A 17381-nucleotide genomic window follows, 5' to 3' on the forward strand; every position below is an offset into this window, starting at 1 on the left:
CAACTTTGATATTAACAAGAATGGCCTTAAAAGAAAACGAACAACGTACTCCAGGCTAGACTTAGCCCATGAGCCATAGCGTATTGACTTCTGTTTTAGGAGGTTTCTTGTTCACCAGGCATAGTTGACTCTTTTGTTGCTGGTTGGTTGTTTTTTATTTTTATCTCTGCCATTTAATCTGGGTGTTTAAACCACTTAAATTTACTTTAATTATTAAAAATTGTTGAATTTAAATTTATTATCTTGCTAGTTTTCTATTTTTTTCACATTTATTCTCTATTCCCCCTTTCCTCTTCTTTTGGTTTGAGTATTTTTTGTGAATCCATTTGATCTTTCTTAGTGACTTTTAGACTTACCTCTCTAGATAATTAATGTTTTAAAGTTTAAAATATACAACTTTAAATTGTCACAACTGTGTTAAAATGATGTATTACTTTGTGTATACTATAGGAATCATACAGTATTTTTCTAATTCCTCCTTTATTGTTGTTTTGCTATACATTTTATTTTTACATATATTATAAGCCCTACAATTAAACTCTTAATTACTTTACCTCGTCATATATCTCCTAAATTTATTAAAAACAAGGAAAAATATCTTTTATACTTAGGTTCATTTTTACCATTTACAGTGCTTTTCATCTGTGCAGTCCAGCTTTTTATCTAGTAATAAAACTTACTCCTGAAAATTTTTGATTTAACATTCGTGGTGGCACACATCTTTTGCCCTTGAGTTCTCTCAGTTTTTGTTGTATACAGAAGTCATAACTTCACCTTAATTTTTGAACAGTTATTTTCACTATGCATAGTACTGTGTGTTGACTGTACTTTTTTCTGTGCCAGTACTTTAAATATGCTCCATGACTGTGAAAAGATCAGTGGTTGTCAGGGGTTTGGGAGGTGGGAAGGGAGGTGGAACAAAGGGAATTTTTAGGGTGGCAAAACTATTCTTAATAAAACAAATGGTGGATACGTGTCATTAGGTTTGTGTCAATACAACACAAAGAGTTAACCTTAATGTAAAGTATGGACTTACATGAATGTAGTCCAAAGTTTACATTATTAATACATATTGATAATGTACATTACGTAATAATTGTAACTACATTAATTATTATATTACAGTAAGCATTTGTAACAGTTGTTTAACACTAATGCAAGATACGTGTTAATAATAGGGAATACTGGGTGCAGACTCAAAGGGTGAAGTGGAGTGTGGGTGGGTATATGGAGTGCTACGTACTACTTCTTAATTGTTAAATCTAAAACTACTAACAAAAATAAAGTCAGTTAATGATTTTTTAAAATACCTCACTCTGTTGTTGGTCTTGCATGGTATTGGGTGAAAAGTCTGATGTAATTCTTGTTTTTATATATATTTTGCATTTCTTTTCTTTTTGCCTTCTAGATTATTTACGTTAGAGCAGTTTAACTGTGTTGTGTCCAGATTTTTGTGTGTGCATATGCCTGTGTGCATGCATTTTATTTTTATTTTATTTTTTTCTTTCTTACTTACAACACTTATCAGAGCTTCTTGGATCTGTGGTTTTATGTATTTCATTATTTTGGAGAACTGTCTTCATATATTTTTATTTCTTGTTCTTTTGCTTTTTCTCGGACTCCAGTTAACCTATATGTTAGTTTGACTGATGGTATCCTGCATTTCTGGATTTATTCCCATTCTTTTCTTAATTTGTGTTCAATCCAGGAGAGAGGATTTGATTGATTCATCCAATCAACATCCAGCTTAGGGCATTCCTAGTGGGTGTAGACTTTAGGACAAACCATATCAGAAGTCAGCATTGGGTCAAGAGCCATTCTTTAGGTCCATTCATCTTTGGCAGTCCTTTATGGTATCAATCCTACATCTGATCCTCTTAGCAGGCATCAGGGGCAAGACATCTGAGAGAGGTCTTAGGTATGACCAGCATCCCTCGTATGGCAGTGCCAGTCCAAGACAGTTTACAAGGAAAAGCAAAGCAAGAAAAATAAAATAATACTTTGGTAAAGGGAAATCAAGATATTTTCATGCTCTTTTCCTAAAGCACAGAAATATTGTACAGAAGCTCATTCATCTCCTGGGTGTCCATATAGGAAACAGTTAACTTCCATTTTACTTAAAATTTATATGAAGGATCAGCGTTACCTCCAAGGAGGCAAAGGAAAATTTAAATGACACCTATAGTCAAGTACTTAATAATATTCTGAGGATTAGAGACCAGGTCTAGGTTCCTATTACAACAGTATCACACACTGCACCAAAACTACACTTGTCTGAAGTTGGCACATAGAAAACAGTTTTTAAGAATATACTAATTAATCCCCTCTGCTGAAGAGTAATTGTGGGGAAAGACAATCCTTTAGTAACTGTAGTGAGCCTTGTCCCTTCCTGATTACTGCTCCTATTTGTGATTGACTTGCACTATTTCATGAACTGAGGCAATATTCACTTAGGGGACTGAGGGAAAAATGAAAAAGGACAATGGAATAAGACTTCCATGGCTAAAGTTAGTCATTCTCTAACCCACCAGCTCTGTGGCCCTGTCATGGACAAAATCATTCTGAGGCATGGACCAGCTGGAGTCTCAGCTCTGCTCATTCTTGAATTCATGTGCTTTCGGGTACATAATGAGTGTATGGAGAGGCCCTCCGAACCCTCCGGAAGAGAATGTTTCCCAGGGGAAGAGGGAGTCTGGGTTAGAAACTTGCTCAGATAACATTGCCCCAGTGATCTGAAAGGAACCACAATGCTGAAGGCAGCCTCTCAAAGAGAGGCCTTCCCAAAACTTCTGTAAAACCGTAGTGTCACAGGGCGAATATTTAGGACTTATGTAAGCGAGAGCATGGAGCTCAGAGAAGGAGCTGAGATAAATTCTCACTTGCCCAGAAAAGCTTTGGCGTACCATGGGCTCTGAAGAACAGAGCACATCTAGGGCACCTGTATACCGTGGCCCCACCACCCAACAGAGGCAAGCATAGCTCTTCACGGACAAGGCCCAGCAGTGCTATGGGCCCGGTTCTTCCTGTGGGCATTCTTTTGGGAGTTATTTCCTGTTAATCTTCATTTGTTAGTCAATTATTCTTTTGAGACTTTGCACCTTTTCGGAGATAGGCTTTCTAGAAGATGTCTACACTTTCTTCAGCAGAACCATTTCTATTTCTTGAGTTGTTGTGGAGCTAACAAATTGCTTTGGGGGATTTTTTTTTTTTTTTTTTTTTTAATATATGGCTAGAGCAGCATGTCATAGGACGTGGTAGAGAAATGAATGATTCTGTTCCTTCAGCTGATTCTTAGAGCCATCCTCTCATGTGGGTGCTATGAAGGGATAGAACTTCAACCATTGGAGTTTGATTTATTTCATTTATTTCTATTGAGCTATAGTCATGGAGATAAATTTACCAAGAATCAGTTTACAAATTATAGGAAATAACTCGGTACTTTTTACATCTTGTAATTCTGCATTTCAAAGTGGCCCTTAAGAGTTTGATTCACGAGACTGTTCAGTATTCACCAAAGGTATGCCTTTTTCTGAATAGTAATAATCCTAGCTAGCATTTAGCTAGTGCTTAACATAGCTTGTTTCAGGTAATCGTGAACAGTGAATAATACCCACAAGGTATTATTATTATCCCCATTCTATAGCAGCAGCACCTCAGCTACAGGGGAAGGTACATGATCTGCACATGGTTGCACCGTTAACATTGGGTTGAGCCAGAATTCCAAGTTGCTCTCCCATCTCTCTGCCATCTTGCCTTCAAATAATGAAGAAATTGCCACTGGGTGGAAAGCCAAGCTTGAAAGCAAAGAGACTGAATCATGAATCACAGTGGGGATGAATGGCCAGGACAAGAAAACCCATGGCCCATGAGGTTTAAGCATATGAGGCTGACTGATTCATGCATCTGGGAGCCCCGGATATATAACACTGTGAAGAGGATGACTCCTGGAAAACTGGGCTGCACACAGGAAAGGAAAGACATTATTAATGTTGCATATCAGTTAGTAGGCCTGTGTCTTTGAAGTGACAGTTGTGGATGCAGACCATTTCCTTTGAATTTTTACTTTTTTTTTAAAGTAGGGTCCATGCCCAGCATGGAGCCCAGTGTAGACTTTGAACTCACAACCCTAAGATCAACATCTAAGCTGAGATCAAGAGTTGGAAGGTTAACTGAATGAGCTACCCAGAATGCCCTTGAATTCTTATCTTTTTTCTTTTTTTAAGATTTTATTTATTTATTTGACAGACAGAGGATCACAAGTAGGCAGAGCAGCAGGCACAGAGAGAGAGGAAGGGAAGCAGGCTCCCTGCTGAACAGAGAGCCCAATGTGGGGTTCGACCCCGGGACCATGAACTGAGCTGAAGGCAAAGGCTTTAACCCACTGAGCCACCCAGGCACCCCTTGAATTCTTAATCTTATCAATTCTTGCCCCTGTCCAATAATTTGGAAGGAAATCTGGATATATAGACTGTTGTACAACCACAGGATCATAAATTCATAATGCCAATTTCATGAAGAAATAAAATTTCCCAAGTTTGTTTAGGTCATGTTGCTTTAATTTCGTATCAGAAAGCCTACCTAAGTTTGTCTTGGGTCTCAGGCATGCCTAGGGGACTGGTAGAGCAGGCTGGCTGGGCTCACCTGGCATGAAGAACTGAGACGCTTTTTGAGAGGGAAGGTTCTTAGACCCTTTTCTAAGAACAGAGGGTTCAAGAATGGTAGGCCTTAAGGGAAGAGTAGGATGTCTGTCACTCATCTAGATGGTCAAGTCCTATTTCTGCTTCGAATTTGAAGGTGAAAGCTATAAAGAGGTCAGCTCAAAAAATGAATCAAGCCACAAAAGGAAGTTTGGAAAGAACCCAAATACATGGAGACTAAACAGCATCCTTCTAAAGAATGAATGGGTCAACCGGGAAATTAAAGAAGAATTGAAAAAAATCATGGAAACAAATGATAATGAAAATACAACGGTTCAAAATCTGTGGGACACAACAAAGGCAGTCCTGAGAGGAAAATATATAGCGGTACAGGCCTTTCTCAAGAAACAAGAAAGGTCTCAGGTACACAACCTAACCCTACACCTAAAGGAGCTGGAGAAAGAACAAGAAAGAAACCCTAAGCCCAGCGGGAGAAGAGAAATCATAAAGATCAGAGCAGAAATCAATGAAATAGAAACCAAAAATCAATAGAACAAATCAACGAAACTAGGAGCTGGTTCTTTTAAAGAATTAATAAAATTGATAACCCCCTGGCCCGACTTATCAAAAAGAAAAGAGAAAGGACCCAAATAAATAAAATCATGAATGAAAGAGGAGAGATCACAACTAACACCAAAGAAATACAAACTATTATAAGAACATACTATAAGCAACTCTACGCCAATAAATTTGACAATCTGGAAGAAATGGATGCATTCCTAGAAACATATAAACTACCACAACTGAACCAGGAAGAAATAGAAAGCCTGAACAGACCCATAACCAGTAAGGAGATTGAAACAGTCATTAAAAATCTCCAAACAAACAAAAGCCCAGGGCCAGACGGCTTTCCGGGGGAATTCTACCAAACATTTAAAGAAGAACTAATTCCTGTTCTCCTGAAACTGTTCCAAAAAATAGAAATGGAAGGAAAACTTCCAAACTCATTTTATGAGGCCAGCATCACCTTGATCCCAAAACCAGACAAGGATCCCACCAAAAAAGAGAGCTATAGACCAACATCCTTGATGAACACAGATGCGAAAATACTCAACAAAATACTAGCCAATAGGATTCAACAGTACATTAAAAAGATTATTCACCACGACCAAGTGGGATTTATTCCAGGGCTGCAAGGTTGGTTCAACATCCACAAATCAGTCAATGTGATACAACACATCAATAAAAGAAAGAACAAGAACCATATAATACTCTCAATAGATGCTGAAAAAGCATTTGACAAAGTACAGCATCTCTTCCTGATCAAAACTCTTCAAAGTGTAGGAATACAAGCCAGGATCCTAAAAGCACAAGGTGCCAGGAACCTAGGCTCCAGCACTGAGAGACAGCCCCTCAGCATGGAGCACGGGGTTTATAATCTTCGCCCAGAGATGTGACAGTGAGGGCCTTACTGGCCATGTGTTACTTTAAAAAGACATTAACCAGCATGACACAATGAGCCAGAGCTTAGAGGTAGTCAAGAAGACCAGGACGAGGAGCACATGAGATGCCTTCTAGAACATTTCAAGGGGGACTCTGAGGGCTTTATAGGTTCCCTGGCAAATGTGAGTGGGTCTCCAGGACCATCTCTAGTGACTGGATTGCCACCAAGTGTTTCCCTGCAGTCTGGGCTCACTGTGCAAAGGGGTTGTGTGGCTGTTCTCTAGGAATGTTGCTCTTTGGTTCTCCTCGTTAGAATTCATCATCATTAGGGGCACTGAGAGAGACTTTGGACTTTGAGGAACCAGTCAGTACTATAGTGAGGTGAGTTTGCATCTTCCTGAAGTCTAACGAAAAAGTTCAGGCTTAAGAAGAGATAATCCTCAGAAAATAAACTGGAAAATTACAATAAAGGGACAGTTGTACTGTTCAATTAGTCCTGGAAGAGGCTGGTTTCTAAAGGACACAATCTTTAAATACAGTGCAGTAGAGGAGCACTTGAGATTACTGGAGAACAGAGTCTACTCTCTTAGAAAATCTTTCAGCAACAGGTGTTTCTTCTTTTTCTCTTTGGGACATCAAAAGGTCAGAGAAGCATGAAATTTTTCCCTAATGTAGCTTAGCGGCTAATCATACACAAAGAAATGAAATTCTGATGGAGTTGCGAACAAATGCCTTTTGGCAATTGTTTTTGCCATCTTGGTTTGTTTCTCTTCCCACAGCATTTTACACCTCCTAATTTAATTTGTGACTGGCCCCCTTCCTCCCAGCTGTTCGGGCCTAGAAAGCACACACACACACATTCATACGAGGTCCTGGAGCTTAACACAGTGCAGAGACTGAGCCAAGAGCACTGGCCAAGTCCTACACCGGTCTTGGGGCCCAGCGCTCCGGCTGCTTTTATCCCACTATGTGCTTGTAACTTGAGACTAGAGGGCTGATATGGAGTCTGAGAAGTTCAAAAATGTTTAGAAAGTCTATCCCAACCAAACAGGGCTTTCTAGAGGATTAAAGGGATCTGGGGTCACAGAGTGGCCTATGCAGGAGCTTTGTGATGTGAAAAGTGACATTGGCCAGAAGAACCCCTTGGGGATTCTCACCAGCTGCCGCAGTCAAGGTGCCCTTGGTGTCCTTGCTTCTGGGGAACACGTACAGATCCTGAAAGCCAACAGCAGACGCACACAGCAAGTCAGGTCTAGAGAATTGGAACTTTTGACTGTGTGCACTTGTACGCATTGCCAAGGAGATGTGAATAGACAGGGGTAGTATACTTTCTCTCAGGGGCTGCAAACAGTCTGAATTTAATCCCAGTCCTCATGCCTGCTCTTTTCGAAAGAGTACCTGTAGAGTGGAGCAGACAGAATGCTAGGAATTCAAAAATAGCGTCAGGGGAGTGTCACAATATCTTAACAGGGACTGTGTTTCTCTAGGTGCGGCTGCTTCTGAAGCCTCATTGTAAACCACCATTTGCTGCTTCTGTAACTTCCCCAGGATAGTGAGGGATGTTGGCAATGGTACGGTACATTAAAAGATCATAAATTTATCTGTGGGACTGAAATAATATTTGAGTACAAAGGCAAAGCCTCTAACTGCCTTGTAAATCAAGAACATGGTCCCAAAGGGACAAAAATAATCCTGAAAAAGTTCAAAATACGTAAGAAAATTCAATTTGTGATCAAGAGGACACTTTGTATCGGAAGAGCAAAGAAGGCAGTTTAATAACGGAAAATAGTGAGTTCATTCTTACCTCCACCTATATATCATGATAAACAGAAAATTGGTGAAAAATCTGGTATGTAAAAAGAGACTGAAAGCACCAGAAGAAAACATTGGGAGTATTTCTTTGGATCCTTGAAATGGGAAAGGTCTTTCTAATGATGATTCAAAATGCAAACACTATAAAATGAAAAATTAATTCAGGTATAGAAGATAAAAACAAATAACACCAGAAGTATATCAAAAATCAAATGACAAACTGAGAAAAAAAATTCCCAACAACCGAAGGCTAAACTCCGGAAGCACAAAGCTCTCCCCCAAATCGATTTGATAAAAACATTTATTTTTAACTAGAGACAGCACATTATACACCTTGTATTTCTTGTCTTTCAGCTCAGTGACAGCTTCTTTATGCTTTTTCACCACTGTGTTTCATGGTTTGAGGAATTTCTTCACCAGTCAGTCCCCTATTGATGTACATATGTATGGAGTTCCCCCTCCCAAATCTTTTGCTTTAAATGATTTTTCGGTGCACCTGGGTGGCTCAGTCCTTAAGCATCTGCCTTCGGCTCAGGTTGTGATCCCAGGGACCGGGGACTGAGCCCTGTGTAGGGTTCCCTGCTCAGTAGGAAGCCTGCTCTTCTCTCTCCCACTGCCCCTACCCCCTGCATGTGTGTTTGTGTGCCCTCTCTTATTGTCTCTCTCTGACAAATTAAATAAGTAAATAAAAATAAATCAATGGTTTTTCACAAAAAAAGAATTTAAGTGTTTAAGAGCGTACATTGTCTATGAAGTCAGGTTGCCTGTGGTTTCCAGTTTGGGCTATCATCAATTTCAAGTTATATGACTTTGGGCCTCTGTTTCCTCATCTGCGTAGTGGGTTTGCAGTTAGTAGTCTCAGCAGCATGAGTCTGTTGTGAGGATTCAGTCTTTTCCTCTGTAGGTGGAGGATTTGGAGACGTACCGGGCCCATCATCGCTGCCCCAGAGATGTTCATCCTCGTGTGCCCAAGAATACACATGTTACTGGCTTCATAACCCTCTGGCTTTATGTTTAGGACTTGTAGAGAGCACTTCAGGAAAAGGTGCTGTATTTTAAAGTGAAAATGTGGGATCGCATGGTGAGGGAGTAAGTCTATTACTTGTTGTTTCTTACTTTCTGGTGAAGAGCTGCTTAGAAAAGGCAACACGGCAGGCACCAGGCATGCGTGCATGTCAGGGCGCAGACATGCTGTGGGATCTCTGCTTGTGCACGAGTGCTGGGGGATTCTGCCACAGACAGTGCCTGGCAACTTAAAAAAAAATAAAAAATAAATTATAAATAAATAAATAAAAACACTTTTGGAAGTAGATTTTATTTTCTGCACTTTAAATGTAAAGAGATTGAAACCTAGAGAAAGCAAGTTCACAGCCCGCCAGTTAGGAAGTGTTACTGACAGGATTTGAACTTGAGTCTTTGTGGTTTGCCACAATGAGTCTTAACTCCATCAAAGTCTGTCCTTCCTCCCTCCCTTCCTTCCTTTTTTTTTTTTTGTAATTAAGAGACTTTATCTTTTAGAACATTTTTAGATTTACAGAAAAATTGAGCAGAGTACAAGAAGTTTCCACAGTGCTCCTACCTTGTGTCTGTTATTGTTACCTTCATGCATTTTTGTGGTATATTTGTTAAAACCAGTGAACCAATATTAATACGTTCACTTCAGTACATGGTTTACAGGTGATCTGGGGGTAGTCAAGCAATTCTGCACCATACTGTTAGAGTGGACACATGTTCTTATGTTTGTCAAGACACATGGAACGTACAACTCAAGAAGTGAACCTTGTAAACTGTGTATGTCAACGGGATTACTTAGTTACTATAAATCAGACAGCATTTCGATAAAGTACTGCTAACTGTCCCCTGGTTGGATATTTGAATTGTAAGCACAATGACTTAAGTATGTGGGTCAGGCTCAAGTTTCTTAAAAGTTAAGCCAGTGTTTAACCTTCACAAACATCACACACCAGTTCAGAAGGAAAATGTTGACTTCATGGAGGCATTCTTCCTACCTGACTTCAGGGTATGGACCTTGCTTGCTTGTGTTTTGCATTCTCATTAATATTGTAAGTCTTTGGAACCAGTGAATTTGATTTCAGTTCTTTTCAATGTCTTCCAAGTCCTGGACATATTCTCTTAGCACATTCTTGTTCATATATTAATGCTGTTTAAAGCGAATAATGAAAGAAGGAAGTTCTAATTCTGCTTCAACATTTCTTGTTACCTTGGAAGATTGAGCTTTGGTGGCATGAAAGAAAGACCACAGGCTTCACAGTCGGTTCAAATCTCAGCTTATCAATTACTATATTGAGAAATGCTGGAGAAGTTCCTAAACTGCTCTAGCTCTTTTGTCAAATCTAGATGCAAATACTTCCCACCCACAGTTATTCCACTGAAAAGAGAATATAAGGAGTAAGCTACGCAGCCGGTGTTTAGTCAATGGTAGATGTTAGATGTGATTAGAACGGATTTTTCCAGGGGATTCTCTTCTGGTTGTCTGATGCCCCCTCATGGACAGTCCAGAACCTGGATTAAGCAAGAGTCTGACTCAAATTAAGTGTTATATGAGGTTTCCAGAAGCAGTGTATCAGGAAGAGTGTGAAATCAAAGCCAGATAACTAGTACAACTGAGAAGAAAACCCAGGAAAGAAGCACTGGGTAGAAGCCAGAGAAACAAGGTAAGAGTAGAAGGAGGGACCTAGAATTCTCTAAATGAAAATATTAATTATGATAATTACTTTGTGTTGAGAATTACATGTTCAGAATTTGTATACATTCTCTCAGTTGATCTTCATTGAAATTCCATAATACATAGGAGTAAATCTTCATGACCTTGGATTAGGCAGCAGTACCCGAAACACAAGGAACCAAAGGGGGAAAAAATCGATGAATTGGGCTTCATCAAAATTAAAAGTGTTTTCTTATGTGTGGAATCTAAAAAAAAAAAAAAAAAATTTAAAAAAATCCAAACTCAAAGAAAAAGAGATCAGAAGTGTGGTTACCCAAGGCCAAGTAAGGGGGAGGGGGAAATGGAGGAAGGTGGTCAAGAGATACAAACTTCCAGTTATCAGATGAGGAAGTACTACGGACATAATGACTGTAGCTAACACTGCTATACATAGAGTTCTCATCACAAGAGTTCCTTTTTTCCTTTTTTCTTTTCTTCTTTCCTTTCTTTTTATTGTATCAGTGAGAAGATGGATATTGGCTGAACCTATTGTGGTAATCATTTCTGTAATGATACAGGATTTGTAATTCCAATTATCACGATATATACCTTAAACTGATGCAGTGATGTAGGCCAATGATTTTTCAACAAAACTGGAAAAAATTAGAAGTATTTTGTTTCAAAGAACACAATCAAGAGAGTGAAAAGACAACCCACAGGGAGAAAATACTTGCAAATCATATATCTGATAAGAGACTTGTATCCAGAATAAAGAATCTTTATAACTCACTAAAAAAACAAAAAACAAAAACAACAACAACAAAAAAAACACTCAGTTAAAACATGGGCAAATCTGAAGAGACATTCTTCCTAAGAAGATATAGAAGTAGCCGTCAGCACATGAAAAGATACTCTACATTATTATTTGTCATTAGGAAAATACAAATCCAAACCACAGTGGGATGCCACTTTATATTCACAGGAATGACTTTAACAAAAAACACAAACCCGGATGTGAAGAAATTCAAACCCTGATCCACTGCTATAGGAATGTAAAATGGTGCAGTCACTTTGGAAAGCAATTTGGCGATTCCTCAGAATGTTAAACATAGAGTTACCATATGACCCAGCGATTCCACTCCTAGGTATGTCCCCAAGAGAGATGAAACCATAGGTCCACAGAAGCTTTTGCTCACAAATGTTTATATGGCAGCACTGTTCATGATAGCCCGAAGCTGGAAACAACACAAATGTCCATTACCTGACGAGTGGATAAACAAAATGTGGCATATTTATACAATGCAATATTATTTGGCAATAGCAAGGAGTAAGCATTGGTACATGCCATAACATAGATAAACCTTAAAAGCACACTAAATGTAAGAAAATAGACACCAAAGGCCACATGATGTATGATTCCATTTACGTGTAATGTTCCCAGCGGGGAAAGCTACAGAAATAGCAAATAGATTAGTGTGATCAGGGGTGAGGGGAAGACAGGGAGAGGAGTGACTGCTAATGGGTATGGAGTTCCTTTTTGGGGTGATGAAAATGTCCTGAAATCAGAGGTGATGGTTCCACAACACTGGAAATATATTCAAAATCACGGAATTATCTTCTTTAAATGTGTGAATTGTATCCTATGTAAATTAAATCCCAATAAAGCTGTTAATAAATGTCAATTCAAAAAAATCTTAGGAAGTTAGTATTATTTCCATTTAATAGATAAAGTAACTGAGGTTTGCAGAAAGCCAAATGGACCAGTGAGAGAGCCACAGTTCAAAAGCAGTCTGTCAACTCCACAACCTGGATTCTTGGCCAGAATATTCTGATTCTCTAAGGCGAGCTAGAGAGAGACCCTGAAGTAACTTTTCTAAGGGACTTCTGGTCTGAGACCTGCCAGAGGAGGAGCCCTTGCTTACTGGTCAGGCTTGGTTTCTCAGGCTGATTGTCCTGACCCGGTTCTGGCTGCTGACTTCATGAAGGAGTGATCTCAGGAGGCTGAAGTCACTCATTGGTTGCTAAGATTTTGACACGCCCCGTTGAGGTGCAGGGCGCAGAAGACTTTGTTCCATTGCACAGAACATCACTGGGATACGCTGAGTTTGTATTTGATAATACAAAAATGGAGGCTCTACCCCAGACTGAGTTAAAAAGTGAACATCACTGCCTGGTGTGTGTTGGCCGCTGGGGGAGATAAGTACAGAAAATCTGGCCACAACAGATAGGTTCTTGTAAGTCAGTTTCGCTCGGTAAAAAGCTCTAGAGGGGGTTGTTGCAATTCTGGTCCCAGAGGCGCTGTTGGGGAGCAGAGAGCTCCTAGGAGCTGGAAGCTGACCCCCAGAGAGGCCCGAGGAGAAAAACTTTCCTTTTCAGAGATCCAATACATGTTTCGACTATATTGAGAAAAAATTATTTTGTCTTCTTTTAAAAGCTATTCAAATAATCAAGGACAATGTGAAGTTTTGAGGGGAATTCATCCCGCACTTTGTACCAAGAAAAACATTTTATTTTTTTTATTAATATATAATGTATTATTAGTCCCAAGGGTACAGGTCTGTGAACCGCCAGAAGAAAACCATTGTTTTATATATATATTCACACACACATATATATATATATATAAATATATATATTATATAAATAAATAAATCTTTAAAAAATAAATAAAATCTTTTAAAAGTATATATATATATACACACACACATATGTGTACGCATATATATATATATATACTTTTAAAAGATCTTATTTATTTATTTGACCGACAGAGATTACAAGTAGGCAGAGAGGCAGGCAGAGAGAGAGAGGGGGAAGCAGGCTCCCTGCTGAGCAGAGAGCCGGACTCAGGGCTCCATCCCAGGACCCTGGGATCTTGACCAGAGCTAAAGGCAGAGGCTTTAACCCACTGAGGCACCCAGGTGCCCCCCATTGTTTTTATATTTTGATGAACACCTTTCCAGAGACTATATGACTCTGAGCTACCTACATGAAGACAGAGTCATTTATAATTTTACGGGATAACACAGTCAATTCGTGAGATCTTATAAATCTGGTATCAGTATTTTGGGGACCTCCATGTTTTAGGGGAAAACTTCATCTTTAATGAAAGAAAAACAATTTGGGTTTGGTTTGATTTCTACAGTTTTTTTTTAATATATTTTTTAAAGATTTTATTTATTTAGTTGACAGAGAGAGCACAAGCAGGCAGAGGGGTAGGCAGAGGCAGAGGCAGAAGCAGGCTCCCTGCTGAGCTGGGAGCTGGATCCAGGGCTCAGTCCTAGGCCTGGGATCAAGACCAGAGCTGAAGGCAGACACTTAACTTTCTGAGCCACCCAGATGCCCCTGATTTCTACAATTTAAAAACAGTCACTGTTTTATTTGAAGAAAACAGTCCTAATCCTAAAATACATATCCTGAATCAACAGATCACAAATTTTTTTTTATTGCTGTTTATGTCATTATCTTTTTTCTTTGTGAATTGCAAAGCTAATAAGGAAATAGGTGAACATAAACAGTTGGTTTCTTCCACAAATTTTTAGCAGTGCAGGAAACATGATTGTCAAAACATTTTATAAGTGCTTTCTGGATGCTTGTATGCATCCAGGTCCTTGGAAACAAAAGTTGTGGTATTTGAGAGTTTATAACTTTTAAGTTAATTCTTTCATTTATAGAAAAACTATTAGTTTTTTGTCACTGTGTCTTTGCAAAGAATTCTAGTGGGGCAAGAATCAATTTACAAGCTGTTCCATAAGCCTCATTATACTTTGTAATAAACACACACTGAAAATGTCCCAACAAACGTTCACTGACAGAAATACTAAAAGTTTTCAAAACCAAACTATATGTTTCAATAATTACTTTCCTATTCTCGAGGGATTCAAGAGAATATTTTCAGCTTATATTCTGGGAGAGGTCTCCATGATACTGGAATTCTCAATTCTAACCCAGAGCGAGAGGTAAATTAATCTAGAAAATAAATTAGGTGGAAGAAATTTTATTTTCAAACCTTTTGGTTTTTATTTCCTATGGCATGAGAGCTGGTCCTGAAAACATGAGCTGTTTCTCAAGAGAAACGTTCAGCTAGATCTACAGAAATAATGAGAAAGAGCAAACCTTTTTTTAAAATGTTTATTTAAAATTATTTTTTAAATTCCAGTATAATTAACACACAGTGTGATATTTGTTTCAGGTGTACAATGTAGTTGTACAACAGTTGATTCAACATTATTCTATACATTATTCAGTGCTCACCGTAAGAGTGGTCTTAGTCCCCTTCACTTGATTTACCCCCCCCCCCCCCCACTCCATTACGGTAACCCCCAGTTTGTTCTCTATATTTAGGAGTCTGGGTTTTTTGGTCTCTTTTTTCCTTTGTTCATTTGTTTTGTGTCTTAGAGTCCACACAAGAGTGAAATCATATGGTGGGAAGGAGCAAATCTTTTTTATTCACAGCTAAATGGACTCTTACTAAGGATTAGGAGACACCTGGAACAAACTGACAGAAATCTCCTGCTAAATGATAGCACATTTAAATATAAAGATGTGTATTTGACACTTTTTTCTCCACATGTATCTGCCTTCACCCACTGTTGAGATGAATCCATATTCTTTTTTTAGAGGTGTATTCCTCCCTCTAGAAAATATAATTCTCTCGGGATATCCATAAATAAGCAAAAAATTCTTTTTAATTTCAAGGGATTTTGTGCATAATATAACTTTCCAGCTTATTACCACTTCTATCTTTGTAATTGGACAGCTTGATAAAAGTGAAAATTAAACTTTTTCAGAAAAGCATACACATACCAGTCACTTATTAGAACCTTTTCCTTTTTATATGCCCGAAGGGACTACTTTGGCTTTCAGAGTCTGCTGACTCAGAGCATACAGGATCCAATTTTTTTTTTTTTTTTTTCTGAACCTGATGGCGATGCCTGGGTTGGGACAGGAAGCAGGAATAAGCATTTCCTAGGTTTTGAAGGATTAATGCTAGGAATTCAACTATCTATTGGATCACTTGCTTTTAGCAGTTTCAGTGACTAACAAATTATCACTTGGAGGTAGTGACACGGCAAAGAAACCGTAGAGAGAAAACACTGAAAATTCAAAGTGTTAAGTGGCATTAACAGTGCTGGGCATGTCCTACTTTCCTTCCAAAGCACAGCGTCAGGGAAGGGGCGTCTGGGTGGCTCAATGGTAAACGTCCTTCAGCTCAGGTCATGATCCCAGAGTCCTGGGATCGAGCCCTGCATCGAGCTCCCTGCTCAGTGGAGGACTGGCTTCTCCCTCTGCCTGCCACTCTCCTGCTTGTGCTCTCTCTCTCTGACTGATAAATTAATAAGATCTAAAAAAGCAAACAAACAAAAAAATGCTGCTGCTTATATCTTAAAAAAAAAAAAAAAAAAAAGCAGTGTGAGGATGAACTTCAGAGGGCCTTTTTAGACTGACACACACATGTGGACATCCCAGCTGGACAGAAGCTGCTTATGGTGAAAGGATTCTTGGGGTTTTCCTTTGAACGTTGCATCTCTGTGTACCAGACACTGAGCCTCCAAAAGCTTGCCGCTTGACTGCCCTTCACATGGATGGGAATGTTGAGATACATGAATTGGAAGCCCAGCTGGGGGTATTCAGTTTTTAGGGTTGCCCACTTTTTTAGAGAGAGATTCTTGCTCTTTCAGAAAAATGCCAGGCTAAGTTCATGGGATCCTTGGTAAAGGCATCTGCTTAGGTCATTGAATTGTACTCAAAAGGAGTCAGGGGGCATCTGAGTAGCTCAGTGGGTTAAGGCCTCTGTCTTCAGCTGGGGTCATGGTCCCAGGGTCCTGGGATTGAGCCCCACACCAGGCTGTCTGCCCAGCAGGGAGTCTGCTTCCTCCTCTCTCTCTGCCTGCCTCTTCGCCTACTTGTGATCTCTGTCTGTCAAATAAATAAAATCTTAAAAAAAGAGGAGTCGGGAGCACCAAGACTGGTTCATATTGCCTTGCTGGGGACTTGACTTCCATCTGAGACTGGCCAAGGGCAGCTGCCTCACCTAAGGGTGGGGCCCTCCTGAGAGAAAATATAGAAGAGCCCTGGGAGACTGAAGCTATGTGAATGGGACCCTGCACTTTCCCCTTGTCTGGGCCTGAGCGACTGTACCACCAGAGAAGCAGAAGCCTAAGCAGGAGCCGTGGTCATTTACCCTTTAACAGATTAATGTAAAAGTAGATAAGAATACAATTTCAAATTACAAAATAATATTGTCATCAACATTGTGATAGCCCTATTAACCTGAGACAATAGAATCTTTGCTATCGTTCAGGCTTCCTGAAGTATTGATTATTATATCTTCTTATCACATGGCAAATGGGATCTTGAATTTGACCCTGAGTGGAAATACCTTTATTAGATCACCGTTAAAGCTTGAGGTCCTGAACCTCAGTTTAAAGGATAAGAGTCAAAAAGACAGTGATACCCTGAGAGAAACAGGCAGAGCTGAGGAAACCCTCTGTGAAGAAGCGTATCTGTGTGTCCTGGTGGACATTACTGTTAGAGTAGAAAAAGTTACAACTCTATCCTGAAGCTTTTTGAGCTAAACTGGAAAAGCTAAAACAACAGGACTGATCCTTGGCTTTTGACAATAATAGAGTAGTTAATTGGAGGTGAACCCTCCCCTTAAGTGTATCTAGACATGCAAGACAAAAGAAACAAACATTGGTTTTAAGGCATTACGTTACTACTGACGCAATTGGAAATTGAGGCACAAAAGACCGGAGAGAAGGGAAGTGCACTGAGGTGTGTACCTTCCTCCACAAAACATTTGGTGACACCAGTGGTAGGTG

The sequence above is a fragment of the Mustela nigripes genome, chromosome 4 (genome assembly GCF_022355385.1).
Source record: "Mustela nigripes isolate SB6536 chromosome 4, MUSNIG.SB6536, whole genome shotgun sequence".
NCBI lineage: Eukaryota > Metazoa > Chordata > Mammalia > Carnivora > Mustelidae > Mustela > Mustela nigripes.